Here is a 19,663-nt window from a genome sequence, read left to right as displayed (position 1 = left end):
CATAATGGATCGTGGTAAGTATAAAATCTTATTGGAATCCAGTGTAGCCTGTAGACATCATGGACCTAGGAATCATTATAATTCTAGCATAATAATGATCACATGCAAACTGGGGCACGTTGTTTATATTGGAATCTAGATTCATCTGTTGATATTATAGATCCAGCATTATAATGATCATACTGCAGACGTTGTTCAAGAATGTGCATCATCTCAATTGGGTTTAAAATTGTGAGGTACGGTAACATGAGACCTGTACCAAATAGTGGAACAATCTTAAATCTTTTTAGCATGAAGAAATTATATCTATTCAGAACTCCAAAAGTCAAGTTATACATGATTTAAGTTAGCTAGAGGTTATATAAATGTCTGAGCAAAATATCAAAGCTATAGAATGCTTCCCTGAATTAAACTCAATAATCTCAAAAAAATAGCACACGTTGCACAAATCATAAGATTTAAATTCGATAGGACATATACAAGCCGTTGGAAAAAATTGGTGCTTCGATCGTTTGAAATTAAAAAAAAATGGGTGCTTCGATCGTTTGAAATTAAACCGATATTAATAAGAATTGGAGGAATTAATTGTCCCTTACGATGTGGGACCTTAAAAAGAATGAATTTTAAACTCTTTAAGACTCCATGTCCTATAAAGTTTGCCACATTTATCTGGCAACAGTGCCTTAGCTTTTTTGTGATACCCGTTTCCGAAAAAATATCTGGCAACTATTTGTTTATTTTTCTATTCAAAACATCTCTCAAGAGTGCATTTTAAAGAGTCTCATGAGTCAGCAGCCATGAACATCGAAGTGTTTACTTTCTTCGTGTAGCATTTGTTTTTGTATTATGTGTGTGTGTGCTTGTTTTTGCTTGTGTAAAGTGGTTGTTGCTGTTGTGGCTTTTTTTGCTGACTGGTTTTGTGGCAACAACATAATGCACAATACACAACCACCGGCTCTGAGTATCTCCACTGTGTTCGGTGTCTCTCTGCCAGCGATGTCTGTTTGCTGAGAGCATCGGACGTCAACGTTGGCAGAACTGAGGCCGAACGAACGGCACATCCGTAAACAGAAACAACAGAACAAGACGAGAGCCAGTCAGTCAGCCAGCCAGGCAGCCAAGTCACTTCAGTATGAAATCTTCTTTTGGCATGTTTGGGTCATAACGGTTTGGAAATATAGGGTTACGTACGCGCGGAATCTTAACGTAACGTGACGTATACGTGTGCAGCCACTATTGTTCTGCTCAACGTTTTCAAATTGTTTTATTTTTCGTGTGTGTGAGCGCGACGATGATTGAAGACAACAAAAAACGATAGTTTTTTGCTTTGATTTTTTTAGTTTTGTTTTGAAATAAAGAAAAAATAAAAACTTTGTTTTTGTTTTTTAACTTGATTTTTGTGAAAATTTCGTTAAACGAAAGTTGTTATTTTTTGGAAATAAAGAAAACCAAAAAACGATAATTACAAAATTACCTACCAACAGTGAAACAATTATTCTGAAAAAAAAAAAAAAAAAAAAATACAATTTACACTGTGTGAATAATATGAAAACACAAAGAAGAATATAAATAGAAGAGAAAGAAAAATAAATAAATACAAATACTGTGAGATTTCTGCAGACCAAGAAATAAAAAAAAAATATTTAAAAATAAATAAAATAAAATTCTGCTAGTTTAAAATCATATTTTGTGGTAATTAAAGTGTTCAAAGTTCTTCAATTTATTTATAACAACAAAAAACCGACAACCTCTTGGGATAAAAATAACCTATACCTCTAAAATTATATATTCCACTTCGAAAGAACACACAAAAAAAGAAGTAGATTAAGGCTTATTTAACTAAGCTGGAAAACGAGTCTTTGTTGTGTGTTTGTAAAGTTTTATAAATAGATAGGTATCAAATTATTGTGGGTACCTATCCCTCTGTATACGTTAATGTTGATAACCTGATTACACCTATATTGTTTTTGTGTTATATTTTGTGACGGTTCCTTGATGTGCAGTTAAATAAACAGTTTCTAAATTTAATCCGCTGCCTCGAAAGCGGCACAATTTATAATTGGGAAGCAAGTTCCAATTATAAGTTATCATTTTGCCAAAACAATAAAATTTTGCGTGCCAAACCATCCAACCGGAGCAAGTCAACCTAAATCAAACGCCAGAGAATTCCTTTCTTTACGTTTCATATAACGTCATAAGTTTGTTTTTTTTTTTATTTCTCTTTAAGTTTAGCTTGAGACTTCATCATGTGTTGCCACCTCGTAATCGTGCATCCATCCACCCATCCATCCAACCAACCATCCGTGTCCATGTATTCATCACAGTTTTATCAGTGCACAGTGGCTCTTAATGAGTTAGGAATAATTGAATAATTTTATTTTTGATTAATACATACAGAATTTGTACCCAATTAGGGTATCGTAAAATAATGGTTCCCATAACTGGACTTTAACAACAAATTAGTGAATGTTGTGGGAGTGCCCATAATATGCGTAACAGAAACTGTCCTTTTTTATTGATATGGGGTGGAGGTGTCTTTTTAAATACGTTATATTACGATAGGTTTGCTTCCTAGTCAAATAAATTGTAATGGGTTAAAGGACGTACTATTTTTTCTAAAAAAACAGGAACATGAAAAATGTCAAAACTAGATGGCACTCTTTCCAAAATTCAGATATCGAAAAATGGGATACTGATACAACAAAAAAACTTCCATTTTTTAAAAGTGTATTTTTTACGATCTTTCAGAAAGTGGTCAGTTTTCGATATATACTGTAAATTTTGAGATATCTACACAAAAAAGTTATCATAAAAAAGTTAAGAAATAAAAAAAATCGTTTGAAAATTGGAATATTTTTTTGACTTAGAAATAAACAATTCATAATCTGAGAGATGATTTGTTTCATGCAATATAAAATATTTTGTAATTGTGTCAGAAGTGTGGATATGGAACAAATTTAAAAAATCATTTTTGAGTTTTTCGTTTTTGCAAAATAGATTTAATCCCATTATTATTGCTTTTATAAAAACAACGTTTGTTTATTAGTGGAAAACGATGGGGTAATGTTTGCCAGGGGGTAAGGCAGGGAATACTTAGGTTTCAGGAAGAGCCAACAATTCTCATCAGTTCCCTTCCTTTTTGTCGTGGATAATCATCTCAGAAGTTATTTTAAAATAACTCCCATGACAAAAAAAAAACCTTATACCTTTAAAATAAGGTTTCACACTAGACCAATTGTTGGCAAAAGTTTGATTACCTTAGCATAAAGTACCAATAAATTAAAGTCTAAAAGTCACTTCAACATTGGTGTTAGGTTTCCCCGATTTAAAGAAAGTATTTGAAAGAGAAAAATACAAATACTCGTAAAATTTCTGTTTTACTTTTTTTTATAATTCGACTCAGAACGTGTGACACACCACATAAACAAATCGACTTCTGCCCGGACTCTACGTCAATTCGACTATAGAGAGCGCTATTATAGTGATATCGAATAATTAACTTTGTTATTGAATTTGTTAAAATATTTTGAAAGAATATATTCACAAAGATTTATATCAATTTCGGGGGTCAGATTTCTTCGCAGAAATTTATTTCTCTCAGCGACTGGACTAAGGAAAATACGATGGGGGTTACCCCCGTTTATTTTAAGCATATAATTTACACGGCGATTATTGGTGCATGGACCCATACCTGAACGGTTTTCGGGTTGGTTGTCGGGGAGAATTCTTCACCAAACACTGCGGTTTATGGTCTGAAAGCTGCAGTTTATCTCTGTTCGTTAAAAAAAATGGGTGAATATAGGCATGTAACGTATTTCACACGCAACCATTTCTGGGCAAATTTTTTTCGAGGCCATGGTTTTCGATGCAGCCGTTTTATTTTAACGGGATGACTGATTTTATCCAATTAATCCACAAACATTTCATGATCCCATTGTTATTCGGTGATATCTCATGTCTCGGATAAAATATTATACCCATTTTTAGTCAATTCAGAGCAAAAAACAGTAAGGTTTCATAACTATTAATTTCCTTAAGGATAGAGCGCGCAAAGGTCAACCTTGACCGATGTATGTATCCTCAGTTTCGCCAACTTTTCGAACCGACTATACCCTAATTGACATATTTGATAACATTTCAAAATATGTGACAAATAATGAGAACGGGATTTATTGGTTTGAATTTGGTTGTTAAAAAATCTAAACCACTGACTTATAAAAATCATAATTTTAATTAATTGTTGATATTTTAATGTTCTATAATAAGTCCCTGTCAATATTTTCTTTAGTGACTTCAGTCACATATTCATATGCAAGGGTATATAAAATGAATGGCGTCCAACGTGGACTAAAAAGTATCATCGGACATATAAATCAAATAATCATTTTACTCTTTTATACATGTTCCAAGGGTTTGTAAATTAGCTGGTACTGGTCAATACTTTGACTAAAAAAACGTTCACTTTTGTTCAGTCGTTTCATTTTATCTCTATCAGTTCCTTTATTATCATCAATCCGTCCTTTAGTTCTGTATTTCTTATTACTTCAATCGTTTATTCATAGAACATATTCATTAAACTAAAAGAACTAAAACTGGAGTGGAATTCTCTAACTCATTTTTTGAGTTACCGACAAAAGCCGGTAAAATTAAAATGCTTATAATTTCGGTAATGAACGAAATTTGTTGTTTTCCACCTCAACTTCTTTTTTATATAAAAATTTTGGTTTTCAAAGTTAACACTACTGAAATTTTGAACTAACTAGAACTAAACTAAGAACTAATATTTGAACTAAACGAATTAGATGAACGAAAAGGGCTGGATATAGTTTTGAAGGCCTGATCACACCTCTAGTATTTTTGCTCATCATAAAACTTCTGGAAATGTAAAACCTTTAAATTCCTAGTATGAAACCTCTGTATCTCAACCATTTAATGGTTTTCGAAATGTTTCGCTCTACAACAAACCTAACTTACTGATATGTCATTTGCATTGTACCACTGTACCAGCCATACATGGTTGCATTTTTGTTGTTGTTGCTGCTGTTATTCGTTACCTTTGAGTCAACCAAGCGCAACATATTGCTGCTCACTAACTGCATACCGTTGCAGTTTTTATTTTGAGTCGCTGTTGTTTTTCTCTATCGTTATTTTTCTACATTTGTTAGAATTACTTTTCAAAGGCAATAGCAACAACAACAACAACAATAGCAACGATAAAACTTAAAAGTGTCGGCAACAACGGCGTTCTTGTTGCTGCTGCAAATAATCCAAACAAAAAAAAGAGGTTGCGGTGGTGGTGTTGCTCGTCTCAAATGTAGCACACTTTTGTTTTGTTCAAATATTAGATGTTTGCTGATATTGTTGCTGTCGTTACAGTGGCTGTTGTTGTTGCTTTTATTGTTTTTGCTGCATCATCAAATAGTGGCGGTGATGTGTTGCGTTGTTGCCATGGTTAGTAGTTTATGTGGGCCTGTATCAGCAGCTCTCACATTCTCTTTATGGCTGCTGTTGTTGTTTTGTTTTTGCTATTCTTGCCGAGAAGTTTACTTTGCATTACTTTGTTGTTGTTGGTTGTGTTTTTTTATGTTTATCAATGCATACAAGTTTGTGTGTGTTTGTATTTCTGCTGACACGCTTACTTGCCTTGCAATAATTTTTCCATGACTTCATTCCCACTGCAAAAGTTTGTTGTTGTTTGTTATTTTTTCTGCTTTGGTTTCTACTTTTTTTTACAGCAGCAACAACTACATCCAACTAACTAACATAGGAACTTAGTTAGCAACAACAATATGACACAGTCTCAACCGAACGAGCTATTACAAACACTCACCGACCGAGTCTCAAACACAAAATAAAAACATCCACATCATTGGTTTTTTTTATCGTTGGTGTCGTTGTTGCTGCTGCTGCAGCCTGCTCTCTATCTCTGTTTCTCTCACGAGAAAAAACAATCAGCAACAACAAAACTGACCGAATGATGACAATATGGTGGAAGAAGAACAAGAGCTGACTGCAGTTATCTTGCCTTGCATTTGCAAAACAGATGGTGCTGTCTGTCATTGAAGAGAGCTTTTTTTCAACTTCTAATGTAGTTGTTGTTTGTGTTGTTATTTGGTTGTGCTCGGACCAATGCAAATGTTACGAAAGTATTTATAAGAGGTACCGAAATTAAAAAGAGAACCCAGCCCACCTATATACATTTTTGTGCCCGCTGTTTAGGGTCGTTGAGGGGGAAGTTTGTGATATGGTGGTAAAAAGGTATTTGTTGCAACAGCTGGCCCTTATTTCTTTGTTGAAAATTTGGAAAAAGGATTGCCAGATTTTAAGGTTAGCATAAAGAGCTTTTTATACCCTAAAGTATATATAATCATGATCAGCATAAAATTCTAAGTCGATTTAAAGATGTCTGTCTATCCGTCTGTCTGTCTGTCTGTCTGGTATCCGGAGATTTTGTTGGCCATTGTGCGCTGGAAATGAAGCGATCATCATTTTGTTTGTTTTTCAATATTTGCCGAATGTTGATATTTTCGATATGTTCAGGGTTTTCCAGCCAAATATAAAGAAATCACACTATCACGCTTGAATTCCATCAGGAATAACTTTTCTTTAGCCAATGGTGGAGGGTAGTATTAAAAGTTCGTCCCGGCCGAACTTAATTTTTACTTGTGTTTGCTGGCTTAGGCCATTGGATGGCATCTTCATAAAAGAACAAAGAAGGTTCATATTTAATTCAATTTTGGCCCAAAATGTATACTTGTTCACCCTACCCTCCGCTCCTTTAGTTAAAATTTATCAAAAAATCGGTATAGTTCTTGACCATAGAATTTGATTTGCTTTGGTATAGTAGGGGGAAAATACCTGCTCAGCTCCAGAAAATTTAATGCTCAGTTCGGTTCTTCAAAAAGTACAAAAATTGCTATTGTAAGCAGTATATTCTGGAACAAGTCATGTGTAAAATACTTTCCTTTGCACTTTTTCGCCCAGACGCTTTTATCACACACAGACGCATGGAGTAACATTTTGAATATACTCTGTAGTGATTATGTGACCTTTACATGCTGGAAGCAGATTTTATGCATTTCTTTCAATAAAAAAACATGCAACCTTAAAAAATTTATCGCATGTGGTGCAGCATTGTGTTATCTTCCAGAAAACAACCACAATAAACATTAAAAATAAAAATGGTGGATAAAAGGTTAAGGATTTTTTAATGTGGGGGACAATCGCATTTTTTGCACTGAAAACAAAATTCCCAAGTTATTTTTAAAAATTCAAAATCAAGATCACAACAAAGAAACAGAAGCAATTCATATTTGTGCCAAAAAATATATATATTAATAATAATTTAAGTGATAAAAAACATTTTCGGAAAGAGAAAACCACGTCATGTCATAAAAATTTGGCAAAAATTTGTTGCTCCGGTCAAAATGCTAAAACAACAAATTAATATTATTATATATTATTTGCTGTCACAGAGGGCGATAAACGTGCACCATTCGGGTTTTCTTAAAATTGTGTGACAATCTTTTTTATGCCTCAAACATTTTGTTCTAATTTTCATTTTGACATTTTATGTCATTTTCCAAAAACAAATTTAGATCAAACATTTCGAATGTTTGAGGCAAATGTGTTTTTAGTATAAAAACGTGTCAAACAAATTATAAAAAATTTTTAGGAATTTTAGGCCTTTTAGGCAGGCTCTTTGGAAAATAGGTAATTATGTAGCGTACAATTTTTGTTTTATACTTAAAAAAACAGCAGTGGATTTAAGCTAAACTATCTTAAGATATCCCAATGGACAAACACCAACTCTATTCAATGCTAAAAATTTAATTTTATATACACAAAGTATTTATTATAAACAGAGTCATACATTGTTATTTCAAAGTGTTATAAATGGGATGACAAAATTCCAAAACATTTTCATAAAAATATATATATTACGCAAATTTCACTTCATTTAAGTGGTTAGCTTATATTTCCCAATTTTTGTTGTTTGTTCGGCGAAAGTGAAATACAATGGATTAATGGTTAAGTCGTTCAAGTGCTCTTCAATGATGTGCAAGATTTAACAAGTCAATAAAAAAACTACCTTTGGTTTTTTCCTGTTTAATACATAAATGATTCAGCGGTTTTAGAGTTGTTGTTGTTCGTAATTAATAGCTATGTATGAAATAAAATTGTTGAAGAGGGAGATACATATAACATTAAAAATATTGGGTCTGTCTGGCAGCTAGAATTTCCAAATAATTTCTTTTTCAGAGAGAGGTAGAAAATCAGCTGATTTGTCAGAACAAAATAAGATGTCTGTCATATAAACAAAAAAAAAAAAAAATTAATTAATAAATAAATAAAATAAAAAACAAGTAAAAAAGCTGTAAGTTGGCCGGACCGAACTTTGAATATTCCCTACCATTTGGAACGAATTTGGCAAATTTTCAAAAAAATAAAATCCATTAAAAATTCTGTTAAAATCTTAAAAATACCAAATGTAGCCGTCATATTAGGGTCTAAAAGACGACGTGGACCTGCATAGGCAAATTTTGTCATAAGCCATTACAATATTCAAATGCGAAACCAGCTAAAAACATCAATATAGGAAGGTACCATTATAGGGGGCTATACCAAAATGTGGTCCTGCACAGACAATTTTCTGCCTTAGGCGGCAGTATCTATTACGAACTTCAAATACCAAATTTAAAACAATTCCGATGAATAATGGCGCTAAATCATCAAAATACCTAATATAGGCAGATGCCGTTATATGGGAGCTATACCAAAACGTGGACCTACATGGCCCATTTTCAATACCAAAAGTCCTGCAGACATTATATACATTTAAGTAAAATTTTATCAATCTACTTCATTTCGTTCGGAAGCTAGAGTGATTTCCACGGACGGACAGAATTTTATGCTGATCAAGAATATACAGGGTGAGATAAAAACGCCATAATTTTTACATTTTTAAACTTTATTGAATAAAAGCAAAAAAATGTCGGAAATAGCATCAAATTCTAGAATAAGTTTAGATTTGTTTAAATTGGTCACCTTTGTCACGAATTATGGCCTTCAAAACGCCAATGAAACCGTAGCACGCTGCCCGAATGTGGCTCTGCGGTATTTTGGCCCATTCCCACCGAAGCCCGTGTTTGAGGTGATCGATAATTTGGTATTTTTTAGTGCCAACCTTGCTTTCCAAAATACACCAGACACAATAGTCTAACGGATTGGTATCCGAAGATTTTGATGGCCATTGTGCGCTGGAAATTAGGCGAAGAACCTCATTTTGTAACCATTCTTGGGTGGCGCGTGATGAGTACGATTGTGCTGAGTCCTGTTGGAATATCCAAGGTCTGCGGCCAAAATGTTTGCGTGCCCATGGCTTTAATACACCCTCCAGAAAAATTTCGCGATAATATTCGGCATTTATTCTGATGCCACAACCGATTAATACGAGCGGAGACCGACAATCGGCTGTTATGGCGGCCCACACCATCACCATGGTCGGCGCTTGATTTCTGGTGGTCAACCGAAGGTGCACATTTTCAGCTGACCTCTTCGGCAAGTAAACACGATCAATTTGTTTTTTTACAAACTGCTGGACAACGAATGTTTTCTCATCAGAGAAAACCAAATTTGGCAGTTCACCACATTCGGCCAAGCGAAGCAATTCTTTAGCTCTTTTGAGTCTATTTTTTTCTGTTGCGGTGAAAGTCCTTGCACTTTTTGGAATTTCAATGGCTCAGGGGTAACCGAGCTCATTTTTCAATATTTGCCGAATGGGATATTGCGATATGTTCAGCTGACGAGCCTTTTTTTGGCCACTGCGACGCGGGTTTCGATGAAGTAGTTTTATTGTCTATCAAACGTGTAATATTTTCCTAAATGGGAAGGAATTTGGCACTTTCTACCAAATTGAGTGTAGAAACAAGTATGTCAAAATCGGTTCAGGTATAGCCATAGCTCCCATATATATATTGTTTGTCCGATTTGTTATATTTGCTCTCCACAGCCGTAACGATATTCGGGGAAATATTTCAAATATAGCTCAGAAATACATTTGCCAAATTTTATCGGGATTGGTTCAGATTTGGATATAGCCATTTATCCGATGGTAAAAGCAAGCCTGAATTAAAAAGCACAAATGTTTCGCCAAATTTATTAGATTCAGAGGAGGATATTCCTCTCATATATTCGTACCTTTGGGATTTAAATTATAACTGCAGTTGGTATGATTAAATTCTCACAAATTCCCCATAAAAACTTTTATTTTTTATGTGCAGCTCTACTAAATATGTGAAGTGGTGTAGGGTATCATAAAGTCGGTTCTGGTTCTATCTTAGATATCTGTCATTGTGGAAAGTTCTATTTCACAGATAGATTTACGGCATCCTATATTTTCACAAATTAGGTTTTTATTAAAAAAAACCTAATTTTTTGGAACTTTGATTAAACTTTCATATTTATGTGACCAAACTCATCATGCTCAGGAAATCTGACCATTATCTCCATTCAGGTGTGACCACTATTCTATCTAACCTCACTCTGAGTTTCTATTTATTCCTGCTATGTGCTTCCTTAAAAAAGCAAACTTTTGTAATTTTCCCTGATGGTCATTTGCCGAACAAACTTAAATTGCTACCAAATTGCCAGTATATTTTTAATGAGGCATGCACAATAAGGCCGCAGTAAATGCGTATGTGTGTGTGTAAGCATATAGTTCTGCCAATGACTTCTCCTTAATAGACATAATAAATTATGTTACTACAACGTACATTAACATAAAAATATTTCTTAATTTCTGGGCCACAAGAAATTGCTGTTGAGATTGGGGTACTCGTAAAATTGCACTTTCATGTTAATTTCTTGGGAATATGGCAACCCTTATGAAAGAGCAACTGTTATGTGGGGTTTGTGCTTAATTTCCTTTACAAAAACACAGGGACATGTACACTGTGTGTTTGTGTGAATGATTTTTGTTGTTGCTAACGGGAGAGATTTATTCTCACAAAACGGCTGTTCCATATCAGCTGTTTCCTAATTTTGGAAATCGTTCCAGCAATTTCGTTTAATAAATCCTTAAATTATTTAAAGTATTTTTTTGCTTGATTGATGTTTTGCAGACAAAGGCCCATCATCGTCGCAATCTTATCAAAATTGTTTATCATTCCAATAAATCAAAATTTTGTATTTTTGTTAATAAACTTTACAATTGTTTATCAAATGGTCAGGTTTTACCTTGAACTGTAAATCAAAATTTTCCATTGGTTAAATGTCATTGCAGGCATCATCATTTTTACTTTCTTTATCGTTTTTTTTTTTTCATTAAATTTTATGTCAATTTTTTATTATTATTTTTATGTGTGTGTGTGTTTTTTGTGTGATCCATCATACAATATGTTCCCACTACCACATATGCACAGATGTATGTAGACCATAATTTTTTCGGGTCTTTTTTTATAACCATTTTACCAACAATTACTATGTGGCTTTACTGATGGTTTTTCTGAATCTGTTGTGATTTTTCGTTTGTGACAGCTTGAGTTTGTGTAGCTGAAAAAAATAGATATTTTTGTCTGTTTGACCTTTACGCTTCATTTTTTATTGAAAAAAAAAGAAAAATGTGTATTTTGAGGACATATGAACTTAAGTAGACTTTTTTTAAACATTTTTTACATGATCTTCTGTCATTATGCAGAGATGAATGTGTCTAAGTAATATTGGCTACTAAATAAGTGTAAATTGAATTTTGGAAGGTTGTCATCAAAAATCACTAATTTTTTGGCCATGATATTTAATATTTTTCTATTATCTGGACAAATAAAATGACTCTATGTAAAAAATAATGTTCGTATCGTTTTAATTCTTTATATCCTCCACCATGCATAGTATGGGGGGTATATTAAATTCGTCATTCCGTTTGTAACTCATCGTAATAATAATTTATGACATAACAAAGTATATATACAGGGTGTGATATAAAAAAACTGCAACAAAGGCAAACGTCATCATTTTTCCATTTTTTTTTTAATTTTACTGAATGAAAGCAAAACATTTCGGAAATAGCTTCAAATTTTAGAATAAGTTTAGATTTTTTCGAATTGGCCACCTTTGGCACGAATTATGGCCTTCAAACGGCTGCCCCAATGTTGCTTTGCGGTATTTTGGCTCATTCCCGCCGAAGCACTTGCTTGAGGTGATCGACACATTAGTATTTTTTAGTGCCAGTCTTGCTTTCTAGAATACTCCAGACACAACAGTCTAACGGATTGCTATCCGGAGAATTTGGTGGCCATTGTGCGATGGAAATGTAGCGAGGAACCTCATTTTGTAACCATTCTTGGGTGGCGCGTGCTGAGTGCGATGGTGCTGAGTCCTGTTGGAATGTCCAAGGTCTGCAGCCAAAATGTTTGCGTGCCCAAGGCTTTAATACACCCTACAGAATATTGTCGCCGTAATATTCGGCATTTTTTCTGATGCCACGGTCGGTTAATACGAGCGGAGAGCGACCATCGGCTGTTATGGCGGCTCACACCATCACCATGGCTTGATTTCTGGTTGCCAACCGAAGTTGCACATTTTCAGCTGACTTCATTGGCAAGTAAACACGATCAAAATGCTGGACAACGAATGTCTTCTCATCGGAAAAAACCAAATTCGGCAGTTCACCACTTTCGGCCAAGCAACTCTTTAGCTCTCTTGAGTCAATTTTCTTTCTGTTGCGGTGGAGGTTCTTTAACTTTTTGAAATTTCAATGGCTTCACCCCGAGCTCATTTTTCAATATTTGTCGAATGGAATATTCCCTGAATATCGTTGTTACGGAGTGCATGTTACTGCTGTGAAGGGCAAAAATAACAAAGCGTATGAATAATATGTATGGGAGCTATAGCTATACGGACGAGTGGCTTATAAATGACAGCAGTCTAAAGTTGGTTGCAGTTTCTTCATCTCACCCTGTAGTTCCCTGAATATCGTTGTTACGGAGTGCCTATTACAGCTGTAGAGGACAAAAATAACAAAACGTATGAACAATATGTATGGGAGCTATAGCTATAACTGAACCGATTTACACCAAATTTGACATACTTGTTTCTAGGCTCAGTTTGGTCGTCAGTGCCAAATCCGATTTGGCCAATTATTACACATCGGGTACACAATAAAAGGCATTCGGACGAAGATAGTATACGTGGGAGCAATATCTAAATTTCCAGCGATTATCTCCTTTTTCCATAGGGGTTTTCCTTGGGCCAAACTAATGATTTATGCACATTTTAATCTCGATCGCACAATAAATGCGGCCTGGATTTTGTTTACAAAAATACATGGACAGACGTATGGACGGGTGGACGTGCATAAATCGACTTTTGCAGAAAAAGTACTATGGGTCTGTCTCGCTTTCTTCTCCATGTTACAAACAAATGGACAAAGACGTTATCCTATAATGTCAGCCATCTAGACTTCAATTTCACAATTTTTCGTGTTTTTGGACGCCATCTCTTGGTGGATTCAACCGGGAGTAAATGTTGTCACAGTGAACTGTGTAAAATGGATCGCATTTTAACTTCGCCCTGTTGTGTATTTTATGACTGACATTAACATATCCTTGGGTCTGGCTCTAGGAATTTTCTGAAAAATCCTAATTACGAAAATCCCAAGTTTACGAAAAATACTTAGTTGCAATACCTAAAGGTTGTATTTGAAACGTATCTTTCTAAATGCGGCCTTTCCGTGACAAGAAGTCAAAATACAAGGCGCATATTTCATAACCTGTATATAAAAACGCTATTAAAACAATAAAAAAATGGACTGGAAAATGACCTACAATAAAACCACCGACCGACCGGCCAGCACATGTTGGTCATAAATAAATGATGGTATGTGGGATTTTCCGATTTGTTGGTCCGCAGTGTATGACTTTTATGTTATATTCAATAGACCGCATCACCGCCATCATCCTCATGGACATTGGCAACGAACAAAAAGAGGAAGCTTAGCCACCACATTGGGCAATAACATTATCAATGTCAGTGGCTGTGTGGCATGGTTGTAAATCACTTAAAATCAGTGAGTGAGCGAGTGAGCAAGCGAGCGAGTGAATGAGCAGCAGCATAGCGCGCATTTTCTGTTGTCATTCATTCATGGCGATGCTGTTGTTGATCAGATGACTAGACATATCGTCACATTTCGAAAAACCAAAAAAATACATTCATATATATTTGATTTTGTTTTTGGTTTTGGTTTGGTTTGTGATGAACAAATGATCGACATCATCATGCTCATTATCATCATCTTCTCCGTCCGTCGTCATTGGCGTCATTATGATGTGTTTGATAATGAAAGACGACAAAAGCACGGACAAACGAACCAAAATAACAAACTATTAATGTGTTGCTTTTTAAGAACATTTTCATAGCAATCATCAAGATGAAGGTTAAAAAGATACGGAAATATATATTTGAGAAACTGAAAAAAAAAAGAATTGAAACAAAAACACAAATGTTGACATTAATGTTTACACAATACCAAAAATCACTAGAAAAATTTAAAAAAAAAAAAATGTTTTTTATTTACCAAAAAAAAAAAAAAAAAAAAAAAAATCACAAAACAAAGACAAAATATGAGCAATGTATCACCAATATTATTACCGTTCAGTCTGCTGTTTTTTGTTTGTTATTTATTTTGTTTTATGGTCAGTTATGTTGTTTGTATGCCTCTGAAGAGGGTTTAGAATTTATGGGTTTTTTTGTTTTGTTTCCATACTTTACATTAAAATGGAACTTTAGTATTTAACTGTAAATATGTCGCCTTCTATATGGCCGGTAATTATTGCGAGAACTCAGTTAAACTATCAGCAGGCTATGTAATTATTTGTTTCAGTTTTTTAAACATCAAACGCACAGTTTTCTGGACGCTTTACTTTAACGACTTTTTCAAATTACAGAGCCACTTTTGTTAAGTGTCGACGATATTGACAAATGTTCTATTTCTTATCGATATTTTGCAAAACAATTTGGGCCGCCAGTCTTAGCACCGTTTGGGATTTCAGATACTGCGCCTCAACAGAGTCATCGTTTTTGGGTTACTTCCGCCATTTGTCCTTAAGTCCTTGGACCTACAGTAGCACTTGGTTTTGTTCTTTATGGCAGTATCGATCTTCGGACCCAGTGCCGACATCCTCTCGAGTTTTCGACTTTAATGTGGAGTTGCTACTGCCCCATAAAAAAAACAAGAGTATAACATGGTACTCCGCTCCACACTGCATTTGATAGGAAAATTGCGGAATCCTTAGAATTATTGTCTGAGCGATTGGTAAATAAATTGGGAAGACTCTGCCAAATTTTATCGAAGTCAGTTCAGATTTTTTATATCTTCGATGTACATCTTCATCCGATTTTACGGTTATTGTTCGTCATATACAGGGTAAGAAAAAAACTGCAAAAAAGTTAAACGCCATGATTTTTCCTTTTTTTCGAATTGGTCACCTTTGGCACGAATTATGGTCTTCAAACGGCCAATGAAACCGTCACACACTGCCTGAATGTTGCTCTGCGGTATTTCGGCCCATTCCCGGAAACGCGCTTGCTTGAGGTGATCGACACTTCGTTATTTTTTAGTGCCAACCTTGTTTTCCAAAATACTCCAGACACAATAGTCCAACGGATTGGTATCCGGAGATTTTGGTGGTCATTGTGCGCTGGAAATGAAGCGAAGAATCTCATTTGCGATGGTGCTGAGTCCTGGCCTGCGGCCAAAATGTTTGCGTGCCTAAGGCTTTAATGCACCCTCCAGAATATTGTCGCGATAATATTCGGCATTTATTCTGATGCCACGGTCGATTAATACAAGCAGAAAGCTACCATCGGCTGTTATGGCAGCATACACCTCACCATGGCCGGCGCTTGAGTTCTGGTAGCCAACCGAAGGTGCACATTTTGTTTGTTTACAAACTGCTGGACAACGAATGTTTTCTCATCAGAGAACACCAAATTCGGCAGTTCACCACTCTCGGCCAAGCGAAGCAACTCTTTAGCTCTTTTGAGTCTATTTTCTTTCTGTTAGGTGTAAGTTCTTGCACTTTTTGGAATTTCAATGGCTTTACCTCGAGCTAATTTTTCAACATTTGCGAATGGAATATTGCGATATATTAAGCTCACGAGCCATTTTTCGGTCCCTTCGACGTGGGTTTCGATCAAGTCGCTTCTTCACTTTTGGAACCATTTCTGCTGATGTTGCTGTTTTCTTCCGTCCAACGAGGTAACGAGCGATAATACGAGACACAAAAGTTTTATTCACATTTAAATGCTGGAGTGCTCTAACGATAGCCACTTGTGGTTTTCCAAACAAATATAAAGAAATCACACTATCACGCTTGAATTCCATCACGAATAAATTTTTTTTCTGGAAAATTCTCACCAAAATGCTTTTGTACGCTTGTAAACAATATAATGAACTGTCATTGGAATAATTTTAACAGCTGTCGGACAAGTGGCTTAGAAGTGAAGTTGGTTGCAGTTTTTCCATCTCACCCTGCATATACCTAAACCTTGAATGATATATTTCATTTTTATTACCAAATGCCCAAGGTATACTAACAATCGACGGCAGAAAACGTTTGTTTGCAGAATATTAAAAATTTTAAATCCAATTAAACTTTGGTTTGTGGGGCAAAAAACGAATTTAACTGAGTGAAAAAGAGTAAAATTTATTTCCAATTCTCGAAAAACCTGTATGCTTAATTAACCTGATATTCAATTAAAAATAGAAACAATTTTTCCTCACAAACTTCTTTCAAACAAATGCCAAACAAACACAATATTTTTCTAACATTTTAACTCTCACGAAAAAAAAACCCGGTGATTATAAACATTCAAATAATGATTTGCAACAGATTTTCCTATTTGGCATTTTTCACATTTCATATTTTTAAATGTGGAAAACAGATGAAGAAAACCAAAACTGACACAATGAAATTTTCAAGAATAGAGAAACAACATCCGATGTCCGATGACGTCGGTTGGTTGGTGCTGTTTGGTCGCCATCATTTGATGTATTTGCTTGGTTAATGTTGCGTGTTTTATATTAGATTTCATGCCAACAGCCAACGTCAGGTTCAAGACAAAATGATTTGATTGGAGGCGAACAGGAATTTTCGAATAATACGAAACGTGTAGTATAAAATATATTTGTGTTTTCAAATAGATAGCAAACGGAAAATATTGACACAGAAGAAGGAAGGTGGGGAGCGCAACAAATCATTAAAATAGATCACAAATGGTAATAATTGTTGGTATTCCAATAGCAACAACAACAAAACATTATTAAATACACGTTTAGCTGAATGGTCAACACCATTAGGTTTTAACCATTTACTACACAATGGACTTGTGTGACTTTAGCCACAAAAAGCTGCTTAAAAATAGAATGAAAGGGAAATTAACGTGGGTTTGAGAAAAACATGCCACAAAAGGAGGGAGATGCAGAGCAAAAGAAACCAAAAAAAAAAAAAATATCACATCACCATGTCCCTTCCCCCCTTTCCCGAAAAATATTTTAACATTGTGTTGCTGAATTGTTTTCTCGCAGTCACCGATAGGCCATTCAAACCCATCACTGGACGCTAATGAAGATAAATGAACCGAACGACGAAGTGACATTGACACTTGGATGTCATTTGGACACGTCGAAAAAGAAGAAGAGAGATGAAATGGGGACAAAATACATTGCAATAGTCGCATTACCCAGCAAAAATTGAGGAGCCGTATAAGTTGGATAAAGTAAAAGACTAAAAACAGCAGCATATTGGAAATTAATCGATTATTCCATAAATATTTTCGAGTTCGAAACTCGACGCGGACAAAAAAAAAAAAAAAATATTAATAAACAGCCGTGCCGCAGCCTCTGAAATTCCGAATATGAGGTTTGGTTATATGGGGATATAATAAAACATGGACCTCTACTGCCAATTAACTCCGAGCCAGGGAGGTACCTGTTACGAAATCCGAATATCAAGTTTGGGATTACTTTATCGAAGAAGGTTTTTAAATAATTCCGTTAAATAGTGGATCTAAAATTAAAAAAAAAAACAATATAGGACCTGTATAAGCAATTTTTCGACATTGTAGGTGCTACACATTACGAACTCCTAATACCAAATTTCATGTATTACAGTTATATGGGGGCCATACTACCAATTTTCATCAAATTCTGTTTAAAAAATATCACAATCCGCCAAAACACCTTCAATCTGGCAATCATATGGGGGTTATATCAAAACGTGGATCTATATGGCACAGTTTCAATACCAAAAAAATCTACAGACCTAAAAGTATATCTCAATGAATTTTATCAATCTACTTCATTTCGTTCGGAAGCTAGAGCGTCTTCCACAGATGGACAGACAGACAGACAGACGGCTAGACATGGCTAAATCGATGTAGAATCCTATGCTGATTATGAATATATGTACTTAGTGAGGTCTAAAATGCTTATTTCGGGGAGTTACAAACGGAATGACAAATTTTATATACCCTCCATACTATGTATGGCGGATAGTATAGAAAATGCAAGCTGTTAGAGTATTGTAAGTAGCTGATAACTGCCAAATATTAGCTGGGTAACCCATTATTTGCTAATGATTTTTCGAAGTTTATTTTGTAACTAAAAACCAGTAGGGAATATCAAAAGTCGGGTGGGTCCGTCTGATATGAAAACCTTCAGCACTAAGCGTATTTAGCAGAGCTCTCGTAACAAAAAAAGTTTATATTCGGGATTTATGCGAAGTATATCACAGATATATATGGGAGTTATATCAAAATCTGAACTGATCTTGATAAAACTTGGCAGAGGAATTTCTGGTATTTCTTATCTGATATCTGGTATCAAATATCATTGTTGTGGAGTGCATATTATGAATGTGAGAGACTTTAGCACCAAATCGGATGAAACATATACATGGGAGCTATAGCTGTATGTGAACCGAATTTCACGAAATTTGAAGTACATTCCGCTAGGATGAATTCGGTCGGAAGTTCCGCAATTCACTCCATTTGGGCTGATATTATGCAATTGGTGTACAATAAACCTGAAATCGGTTAAAGGTATATATGGGACCTATATCCAAATCTGAACCGATCTTGAAAATTTGGCACATGTATTTCTGGACTGTATCTGATATCTGGTAGCAAAAATCATTGTTGTGGACTGCATATTACGAATATGATGGACTTTAAACCCCAAATCGGATGAAACATATATATGGGAGCTATAGCTATAGCTATATCTGAACCGATTTTCACCAGAATTTGAAGTACATGCTTGTATGCTGAATTCGGAAGTGCCACCATTTATTCCATTTGGGCTGATATTAGCCATTTGGTGCACAAAAAACCTGAAATCGGATATAGAAGCTATATCCAAATCTGAACCGATCTTGATAAAATCTGTCGGAGGAATTTCAGGGCTGTATTTGATATCTGGTACCAAAGATCATTGTTGTGGAGTGCATATTATGCATGCGAGGGACTTAAAACCACAAATCAGATGAAACATATATATGGGAGCTATACCAATATCTGAACCGATTTTCACGAAAATTTGAAATACATGCTAGCCTGAATTCGGTGTGATTTCCCAAATTCAGGTCATTTGGTCTGATATTGGCCA

General features: G+C 35.0%; 1 protein-coding gene across 2 annotated transcripts in view; it reads left to right on the top strand.

Moving 5' to 3' along the window:
* Positions 1 to 896: 896 nt before the first annotated feature.
* The window catches only part of LOC101896528 (MOB kinase activator-like 2), a 124,690-nt gene continuing 105,923 nt past the window's right edge, over positions 897 to 19,663 (top strand). For both annotated transcript variants that reach the window (XM_059129080.1, XM_059129081.1), the window contains exon 1: positions 897 to 1,692. The gene's annotated coding sequence lies outside the window, so the exon portion shown is untranslated. The remainder of the gene's footprint in view (positions 1,693 to 19,663) is intronic.

The sequence above is a fragment of the Musca domestica genome, unplaced genomic scaffold, assembly GCF_030504385.1.
Source record: "Musca domestica strain aabys unplaced genomic scaffold, Musca_domestica.polishedcontigs.V.1.1 6, whole genome shotgun sequence".
In the NCBI taxonomy this organism is placed as follows: Eukaryota; Metazoa; Arthropoda; class Insecta; order Diptera; family Muscidae; genus Musca; species Musca domestica.
Note: the sequence above shows the minus strand (reverse complement) of the source record. Positions and strands in the feature narration are given on the sequence as shown.